Below are 10,960 nucleotides of genomic sequence, written 5' to 3' on the forward strand. Positions count from 1 at the left end.
AAATTTAGGTACAGCATTTTAGCTATGTTCTTCTTCCACTACAGAATAAAGCTGCTTTGCGTTTTTCACTTGCCATGCACCAAAGTAATATGCAGTAAAAAAAAAAAAAAAAAAAAAAAAAAAAAAAAAAAAAAAAAAAAAAACCTATGCAGAATAACCATTAGGATTAAATCAGCCAGGAGGCATGTTTATGTGGAGTCCCAAAAAGGCCAAGATTGAAATTTAACATTGAAATTTAAGGTTGGGCCTCCAGGAAACATCATACCACTGCAAGTGTATGTGAAATTAGCAGTATCAGTGGAAAATCAATGAACATTGCTGTTTAGAGTTAGACTGCTGCAGTAAATTCTTGTGTCCACAGTCTGAGGGCAGCGCTGCCAGATCTGTTCTAACTGGATGGGGAAAAGCAGTGGGGCTGCAGGTATGGCCCAGAGGTGAGCACTTCTGCCACAATATTTTTCAGGTGCAGACAGGAATGTGCAGTGGTGCAGTGGAGATCCCTGGAACATTACAGTTCAAACTGAAGCATTGAATGGCCTAGACATTACTTTGAGGTTTGGATTTCAATCACTTTCTGAACTTGTTCCGTTGGTCCAGAATGTGGAAAGTATCCCTTCTTTTTGAGCAGAGGCGTACTTCCAGCCAACTTTATTTAACATTTTGTCTGAAGATTGACACCTATGTAAAGGTTGCATTATTTATGAAGCTAAGTCTTTGACAAGAAATTCTGCAGTCAATCCCTTAATATTGCCAAACAGCAAATGGACAAAAGAATATTGCCTTTTCCTACCCAAAAAGGGATTGTAGACAGTCATCACATCAGCTGAGCAATGACTGAAGCCTGTGAAGCAGGTCTGAGGGGTGCTGCAGTTCTGACAGTTTCAGGAGATGCAACAACTTAGTTTCAATTCAAAAGTCATTAATATCATTCCTAAATTCTATAGCTCAGAAGAAAAGGCATTTCATTTCTTTTTCTCCAAGTAATTTGCATGTCAAATCTCTCTCTCTCTCCCTCTCTCGTGCACCCTCTCTCTCCTGTCAGTGATGTCTCTCTCAGCAGCTGTCTAGTAATGAATCACTCCTGTCATCTGAAGCATATTTTTAACACTTCTGGACGTGCTCTAAAAGCAAATGCTGTTAAGCAAAACAATTTGCAATGTTTTTTTTTCCCTACACTCTCTTCTCTTCCCAAAACCTTTCTTAATCATGATTTTAGAAGCTGGGTCACAGGGGAATCACGTACTGGAAAATACAACCTTTAGTATTTGTGAGAATATCATAATGTTACATCAAGTCTTCATGTAGTGCAGGTTTTCTGTCTGACTTGCAGCAGGAATGAAGTTGCCTGAAGCTTGAGAATTTCACTTCATTAAGATTCATACGAATGTTGCCTTTGGTTTCACTCATTGTAGTCTGTACCCTCTCAAGCTTGAACTTCAGTTTGAGTTAGGAATTGAGCATACAAAAAGAAAATCGCTGTCAAAAGCTTAGTTCAGCTGCTGATACGGTAAAGTAGATTGGATTAGGCCATGTTCACTTCAGAGCAGTTATTTTACAGCCTGAAGTGGAAAACATAATCATGGGACCTGAAAAATTCTTTGTCTTGTGGTCATGAGTTTAAGTTTTTTTTTTTTTTTTTTTTTTTTTTTTTAAAAAAGACATCAACCTTTAAGAGCTTTTGCTCTTTAAGAACTTTCACTTCTCTCATCTCCTTGTTGGAAGGATGGAAGGATTCCTGCTGGGCTGTTAGGGCGCCCAGGTTCTTTGCTAGGTGCCTAGGAGGCCTTGCAGTTCCATCCAGTTACAGTCACAGAGGAAGAAAAGTGTATTTTTTCTTCTGCCTCTGGCTAGTAAGTGACTACTCTTGCAATTCTAATATTTGTCGGGAATACAAGGTATTAAACTCTGGATCCAAATAATTAATTACATCAGCACATGAGAAAAATGGGAATCCTGATAGCTCCCAACTGAAAAGAACTTTCTCCTTCCAATTAAAATTTGGATTTTAAATGCCTAAGGCCAAGTTAGCTTTGATTTTTTTTTGGGCTTCGGGACCCAGGGTGCCCTGAGCTGGAGGACCGGGACGGTGGGGATGACAAACTCCCAACTGACCCTGAATGTGTGCGGGATTTGCTACTCCACCTGGATCCCTACAAGTCCATGGGTCCGGATGGGATTCATCCCCGGGTGCTGAAAGAGCTGGCGGATGTCATTGCGGAACCTCTATCAATTATTTTTCAACGATCCTGGGAATTTGGAGAGGTCCCAGTAGACTGGAAGCTGGCAAATGTTGTGCCAATTTTCAAGAAGGGTCAGAAAGAAGACCCTAGCAATTACAGGCCTGTCAGTCTCACGTCAGTGCCTGGTAAAATCATGGAGAAGTTGGTTCTTGGACTCATTGAGGCGCACCTGGGGGACAAAGCAGTTATTGGTCCCAGCCAGCATGGGTTTGTGAAGGGTAGGTCCTGCCTAACTAACCTGATTTCCTTTTATGATAAGATCACCCGTATGGTGGACCAAGGGAAACCAGCTGATGTGATTTTTTTGGACTTCAGCAAGGCTTTTGACACGGTTTCCCATAGGATCCTACTGGACAAAATGTCCACCATACAGCTAAATAAAAACATCATACGATGGGTGAGCAATTGGCTAACGGGCAGGGCCCAAAGGGTTATGGTAAATGGGGCTGCGTCAGGCTGGCGGGCGGTCACCAGTGGGGTCCCTCAAGGCTCCATTTTAGGGCCGGTACTTTTCAATATTTTTATAAATGATCTGGATGTAGGAATAGAGGGTATTTTGAGCAAGTTTGCTGATGACACCAAACTTGGAGGAGTTGTTGACTCAAGTGAGGGCGTAAAGGCCTTACAGAGGGATCTGGACAGGTTGGAGAGCTGGGCGATCACCAACCGCATGAAGTTCAATAAGAGCAAGTGCCGGGTCCTGCACCTGGGACGGGGAAACCCTGGCTGCACGTACAGACTGGGCGATGAGACGCTGGAGAGCAGCCTAGAAGAGAGGGATCTGGGGGTCGTGATAGACAGCAAGTTGAATATGAGCCAGCAGTGTGCCCTGGCAGCCAGGAGGGCCAATCGTATCCTGGGGTGCATCAAGCACGGCATCGCTAGTAGGTCAAGGGAGGTGATTGTCCCGCTCTACTCTGCGCTGGTGCGGCCTCACCTCGAGTACTGTGTGCAGTTCTGGGCACCACAGTATAAAAAGGACATGAAACTGTTGGAAAGTGTCCAGAGGAGGGCTACGAAGATGGTGAAAGGCCTGGAGGGGAAGACGTACGAGGAACGGCTGAGGTCACTGGGCCTGTTCAGCCTGGAGAAGAGGAGGCTGAGGGGAGACCTCATCGCAGTCTACAACTTCCTCGTAAGGGGTTGTCAAGAGGCAGGAGACCTTTTCTCCATTAACACTAGTGACAGGACCCGCGGGAACGGGGTTAAGCTGAGGCAGGGGAAATTTAGGCTGGACGTCAGGAGGGGGTTCTTCACAGAGAGGGTGGTTGCACACTGGAACAGGCTCCCCAGGGAAGTGGTCACTGCACCGAGCCTGTCTGAATTTAAGAAGAGATTGGACTGTGAACTTAGGCACATGGTCTGAACTTTTGGGTAGACCTGTGCGGTGTCGAGAGTTGGACTTGATGATCCTTAAGGGTCCCTTCCAACTCAGGATATTCTATGATTCTATGATTCTATGATTTTTCCAAAGCCTAGAGGCAATAACCCTAAAGGATGCTTTTGACTGAAATCTTAGTGTAAGCATTACACAGACAGTATTTATGAACCATGCACTTCCACTTTGTGTTTTCATCTGGAATTTGTTTTATTTTCTTGTTGCTTTATGTCATGCTTTTTTTTTTTTTTAATGTCCTTAGAAGAACCCTAGTGTGACCAAGTATCAAATAATCTTAAAATATAGGACATAAAAGGATACTGTGTAGTGTGTTTCTGATAAGGATGGGTCTTGTATGTGGACTGCAATATGGATTGAGTGACCTGATTATCCTGCATATATCACGTTGTCTGTGGTAGTAACCTGGTTGTAGTGGAATCATCAGGGAATTATCACTTCTGAAAGTTTTGTTTTAAACAAGCTTTGTCAACCAATATTAATATTGACCCCATTCAGCAGCTTAATTATCAGATTTGGACTGTTTGCTGTTCTCAAAAGTTCTGCCCTCTGATGAGGTGAATTAAAAAGGGGCTAGACTTTGGTATTGCAAGAAAAGACTGACATTTTAAATGCCTAGAAATCAGACGATCAAAAGCATTTCAAAGTATTTGTAGCCATTATTTGTAAGTCACATTTATGATGCTTTAGGATTTACTCACTTGATTTTTGAATGAGTGGTTAGTATCAAGTATTGGATTGCTTAGCCTAAGTTCATAGAGGAAGAAGGGAGAGAAAACAATTTATTTCCTCCTATAAATCCACTGGGCCATTCTCTCCAGCGGTGGTCCAATATGGATTAATTCAGAGGTGTAAATCGGTTTGTCCACGAGGTGGCAGTGAAAGCCTGAGTTAATAAAGGTGAATGATTCCTGTGCTCCACCTTCTCTAGTTTCTCGTGTAGTCAATTGTTCAGCTTAGTATTACCTTCTCGTTATGCATCGTAGGTAATCAGACTGTGGCTTTATTAATAGTGATAAAACTCATTTCTTTGTTAGGAAGCTATAATTTGGTTAACTGGTTTTCTATCTATATCTTTAACAAACTAAGGAAACAATTTCTTACTCAAGGCATTCCCTATGACCAAATCTTGAGATAGAAATTCTAACACAGTCAGAATATGGCTGTTCTTCACACTTCTTGCTATTGTGATATAAATAGAAATAGTTTTACAACTGGCCTTATCACCATATATTTTTGTGAGCACATGCTTCCGCCTCATCCCGTACTTTACAGCTGTTCCTCTTGCTGCAGATTGCTGCACAAAGGAATCCAGCTCCCTAGCACTTCTGCAGCAGCCCTTTGGGAAATGTTTTGGCTACCTGACAGAGCTCTGTAGGCTGTGACTTACACTGTTCCTGATATGATTCTTTAAAGAAACCCTGTACTACTTCTTCCACATAACCAAAAAGAATGCTTAGCACACCACGTAGTTTGAACACTATTCTATACTGAACTTATTGCTAATGGCCTGTTTCTTTCCATCCTTCCACTGGGTGATGCCAACCTGCTAACTTAAGAAGTCATTCCTCACTAATGTTCCCTACAAAACTACTGTCCTGGCTCTTACTTTTGGCAAGGTTATGAATGCATTGCCTGGCTGCATATATTCAGACTGAAACGGTGAGGATCAGAGGAACCAGTCAAAACATAATCTAAGTTGTCTGTGTTAAAAATGATTAAAGTGTTTGGAAGTTGCTTTGCTGCCATGTCCCCCAAATGGGAGGAAAATAGGTCAAAAGTTGAGAAAAAAGAATCTGAAAATGGTTCCTTTAAGAGTTAGCAAATATTCTCTTGGAAAAAAAAAAAAAAAAGTACGAAAAGTAGAATCTTATACTAAAGTGAAAAGTAAGGATTTGGTCCTTACATGCAATTTTCAAGGATGTTGTAATGTGGAATTGCAGTATTTGGCTTTGTGTTTTTGGCTTTGCAGGTTAGTAACAGGTGTAGATGAAACATTATGATTGGTTTTAATAGCTCTGGCAGCAATTAAGACATCTATAAAGTATTATGAGTCAAATAGTATGACTTTGTCAGTACAACCTGTTATTTTACCATTTGTGGTAAAGGCTGTTACCACTATAATTTGCATTACCTCTTTGTTAGTACCTGTGTCACTGCCAGAAAAGCAGCAGATTGCCCAAGCTGGAGCAAGACGTGCACTTCCCTCTTGCTTCAAACAGGATTTTACTACTATAGCATTTTCAACTCTGTTCAGTAATATTTTTTCCAGTGAGTCTTAAATAAATGTAAATGTATTTATTTAGTTGCTATTCTTTGAAAGCATATTGCTTTCTATATTTCCTGAGTGCACAGCAGCTGATAAGCACAAGTACTGTGCTTGTTTTTCACATGTATTTTAAGTACTCATCTCTACCAGAACTGTCAGTTGCTTTATTTATAAATGTTTTATAATGGAGATCTGTTAAAATACTGTTCCCTAAAAACATTCTAAAGCAACTTGCATCAATTATTTTGTAGAAAACATTTTTTTCATTTGTTTTTAATATAAGTTGGTAGTGTTTTTGGTCAGTTGGTTTTCTTTAGGTAATCTAAATGAGTTATGTACATTGTACAAGGATATTTAGGGTATTCAAGTCTTTTGTTAAATTTGTAAAGTTACCTAGCTGTCTCAAAAAGACACCTTCTTATAGGTAGGTGCCTATGTATAGGCACCTGTAAGCTTATGTGAAGTCTTTAAAAGTTGGCCTTCAGTTTTGAGCAAAGCTCGACTTTCAGCTCTTTGTGTATGCAATCTGTGTTGGGTTTGTTAGATCATTGTAGGTTCACATGAACCATGTTACTATCCATTTGTAGTTTATGTCATTATATGTGCTTGACATAACTGTAATTTTTCCTAAGAGGAAGAATAATCTTTATCAGTATGTCTTTTTAGACATAGAATTGTCATTACCCTGTGGTGTTCTGTGTGCATATTGATACTCATCTGAAAATAAATAAATGTCCCCAACTGACATTATTGTAGTTTGAACAAAAATCATGTTTCAAAAAGGGTCTAAACTTTCTCTGAAATCCCATGAATTAATATGCTGATTCTTTAGAAAAATGTCTCAAGTAAGAAATTAATTAAAAGCCTCTATATCTCAAGATAGTAACTTTTTCCCAAAAACAATGTTAGAGATTTAGATTTACTGAAGCTTATTATGATCTGATTTGATAAATATGTATATAAATATATATGTTATTTGATAAAAAACAAAATATATATATATAAATTAAAATTTATCCCTGTACAGTGAGAAGGGGGCAACCAGTCCCTGCTGCTGCTATTTCTAGAATGTTTTCATGATCTCCACAGCTGCATGGTACATTGGCACACTCAGCAGGTTAGCTCTTTCGTGTCTGATATCCCTCTTTACTAGAAGTGATAGCTACTTCCTTGCCTTTGTCAAATATGTCCTTATGCAGCTCTTGTTTTTGACTTTCTAGTGGTTGACATCTATGTGCAATGATTGGAGACAGAAGGAAACAAGAACAGACCACTGGGAAACTACAAAAAATGTCCATCTGCTTGTCTTTTTGTCCAGAGAGCTTTATGGTCTTATGACTATCCACAAATTTTTTTATTTTTTTATTTTATTTTTTTTCCTAGAGCCAGTTGGCTTGAGTTCAGCTGAGCAAAATACATTTAGGCAATTGGGAAGGCATTAAAGTTGCCCTTTTGACTTTTTTTTGTAGAGATTATGACCTGAAGATTGTCACTAAACTTCTACCATTGATTGGCTTGGCCATCCCAATGCTCCTCAAAATAATTGTCCTTTTCTGTCCCTCAAGCCTCAGGACTGATTTGCTTTTCTTTTGGAATGCAGCTTTATCTATAATGAGAAACGGAGCATGGAAATGTTAGTTCATCTCTGTCCAGTGCTTTGTAAATGTAAAGTATTTTTGGAAGCTGTGTGGTTCAATTGCTTATACTCTCCTCAGGCAAAGCAATCTAGCATTTGTTCTTCACAGCTTGCCCATAGCCTAGCATTCAAGGAAGTCTTGCTCCCCTTCTGTTCCCACAGAGCAACTGGATGCCTTTACTGCCAGTTCTGATCGAAGGTACTCATTCAAGAACCCATTTTATGGAGAGTCCTAAATGCGGTTAGTGGAGTTGCTGTACTTTAGTGCTCAGTGGGAACCCTGTCTTTTTGGAATTGCTCCTTCCTTGTCATTTTCTTCCCCTATTTTTCACTGTTTTCATTTTGACTTATTCTTTTTTGAATGTGCATCACTTCTAGAGATTTGATTGATTTTAAACACCTAAGATTAGTGTTTTAGCATCTAGGATGCTTAATGCCTTAAGATGCAGTCTTCTAAAGTTACATAAAATAACTTAAGTATAGTGGTAACATTGTGGCATATTGTACAGAATAGAAGTAGTTTTTGTTGTTTTTTTTTTTGTTGTTGTTGTTGTTTTGTTTTTTTTTAAGTTCTTAGATCTCTTGCTGTGCAGTATCAGTAATCCTGCATCCATGGTGGTATCAGTAATCAACATCTGTGCTGTCTGGGTGTAGCTAGTCTTGGTTTTCTTTTTTTTGGTCAGATAGTAGAGCAGAAACTCTTCCTGTGGCAACCAGATCCTCTGGGGTTAATACTATTTCTCGGATGTTTCTACAGATACTGCTTTCTGTTGTGGTTTTTCAAAGTATTTTCTCTGACATGGATTGTCAGTTTAAAAGAATGCAAAATGGGTTACCAGGATTGAAAATCTCGACTGTTTTAAACCAGTGATAAAACTCTAATCTTACAAATGAGTGTGATGTATAGCATACATAAGATCTCGATGAGGTTTTCCTTTTATAGTTCTTAACAGCAGGCAAGATTTACACATGTAAAACCCTTTCCACACAGAATATAAAATTGGATTATTATGTGTTAATAGAAGTACATTTTAAGTCAAGGATACCTTTCTGATATTAGTTAATTGGAAGAGTTACACAGTTTCACTTCATTCACAGAATTGCTCCATTTACTTCATTTCATTTGCTTCCCTCTGGAAAACATTACTAGTAAGCATAGTACCTTGCTGTTTAGTAACATCTCTGTTTGTAGTACTGTTTTTCAGTACTGTGTTTAAAGCTTTATCATAAAAAAAATAATTACTTGCAGTGGAGAGCTGCTGCAGCCTAGGCACCTAATTCTAATAATTCATTACTTTCAAAAAAGAGTAATTCATCCATTCAGTAAAGGTAGCTGGCTCATTCATTACTTGTTTTGCAGGCTCTGTCTTATATTTCTTCATAATTTCACTTGTTATTTAGTCATTTGAAGTGAGTAGATGTTTTGTATTTCTCTTTGTCTTCAGACATCTAAATATCTTTGTCCATATGAAACATTTAGGAGATACAAAACAATACGTGTGAAAACTGCCATAGGCAGCATTCAAAATTTAGGCTCATCTCTCATTTGGCTGTTTTTGAACACTTCGACCATTTTTCTTTCCATTCATTTTAGAATTTCTTCTCATCATATATTTAGATATTGAACAACTTTTTAAAAGTACTGACCTAAATCATCAAAAACGACCATTAATTTCCCTTGCCTCAGACTTTGAGTGCTCAGATTCAGAGCTAATCTTGAGTAGCTGGCTCCATTCCTCACACTTTCTTGAAGCCTTTCAGTTTCCCTTCTAAAGAGAGAAATACCCAAAAATCACTTGCTGCTTTTGGAAATTTCAGTCTGGAAATGAAATGAAAATGAAATCCTCTTAGAATGCTATCACAGCTACAAATTGAATGAAAGAGCATAGCCACAAAGATACAGACATTTGAATTTGCATGTACATTACAAAAAGTCTGATTGCTTTTTTTTTTCTTCTTTGTCCTGGACAAGTGTTTGCAGACTGAAATACAGCAAGATCAATGCAATATGTAAAAATTTAAATGGCAGCTTTTGAAAAATTGCCCCATTAACCTGATGAGTTTCTAATTACAGTAAGATGTAAAAGCTTTTTTTCCTGTGCTATGTAGGATTTTGTCCTAACAGATTTTTTTAAAGATACCCTGCTGTTAAAATAATTTAGCTGCAGTGTTTGAGTATAATTTGTCCTATATTTCTTTTGCTTTCTCTGAGGAGTTACATAACTTTTTCATTTCTAATGACTTTTCCTAAATATAAATTGTGATGTTATATTACGCACCTCCTTTGGCTCCAAACCAATTAATTTGAAGTGGTTCAAGGCCAAAGAGAAGTCTAGGATTGCATCCTAGCATTCCTGGTGAAAGTTTTATTTATGCAGCTTTTGTTTTAAATAAATGCTTCAATGGTTAAGTTGATCTTCTGTTGAAACTAATCTTATCTTTTAAGTTCATGTAATGCTCTAAATTAATAGAGGATCATTTGGGTATCTGTATGGCCTTGTGTAACTTAGATGCGTTTTAAAATCCATTTGTATAACAGCTAAAACATTATTTTGCTTTCCTAAATCAGATAACTTTAGCCATTTAAAGCATAAGCAGGATTAACCTGGGAAGAGAGATCAGTAAAAGATCAACCTCACTTTACCCCTAAAGCAGTGCTTCCTATAAGTGTTTCTCCCAAATTCCTCTGCCAGAGCTCTGCCTCCTCCTCATCGAACTGTCATCTTTCTGCCCAGCTTCTCAAGGTGGTGGGTCTGTTAGCTGCGAATAGCAAGGGGCCTGGAGAACAATTCATCTCACAGCACTCATCTCTCCTGCTGTATTTTGGCACCTTATCTTCGCTATGAGATGAATCTGCAGCTCTACAGGCAGGGTGAGGAGGTATGCTACACAACCTGCCTTACAGCACTATTTCTCCCTCCTGCTGCATTTGCAAGCTCAGAGCACTGACTCTCAGAGCAATGCTTGTGGCTTTTATTGCTTTGTACTTTATGGGGTATATCACTGATATTTGCTTCACCACGTGAGAAATGCTGCTCTTCAGCATCTGCGTGCTTAGACCTTCCTCTGTCTCAGTGTTATTACAATGTGTGGACTATTTTCCTTCTGAGAAATCTTATTTAGACATCTGCATATGAATTTAGGCTGATTAACATTAGGAAGACAGGCTTGAAGAATTGTTTGATGTTTTGAAATTTTCACAGCTTTCAAGTGACTGTTTCTCAATTTTTCCTGGTCAAAGAAGAATTCAGCCTCCTCCTTTTCAGTAGTTTTTGGAAATTTTAGATACACTTTCTTCAACACCATTATTTCCATTCAGCAATTCTGCATGTCTGACAGTAACCATCAGAAACGGCGTTGGGTTGAGTTTTTTTTTCTATTTGTGCTTTTTTTTTTTTATATTACTGTCTTCTATTATC

Source organism: Aythya fuligula, chromosome 4 (assembly GCF_009819795.1).
Source record: "Aythya fuligula isolate bAytFul2 chromosome 4, bAytFul2.pri, whole genome shotgun sequence".
NCBI classification, from domain to species: Eukaryota; Metazoa; Chordata; class Aves; order Anseriformes; family Anatidae; genus Aythya; species Aythya fuligula.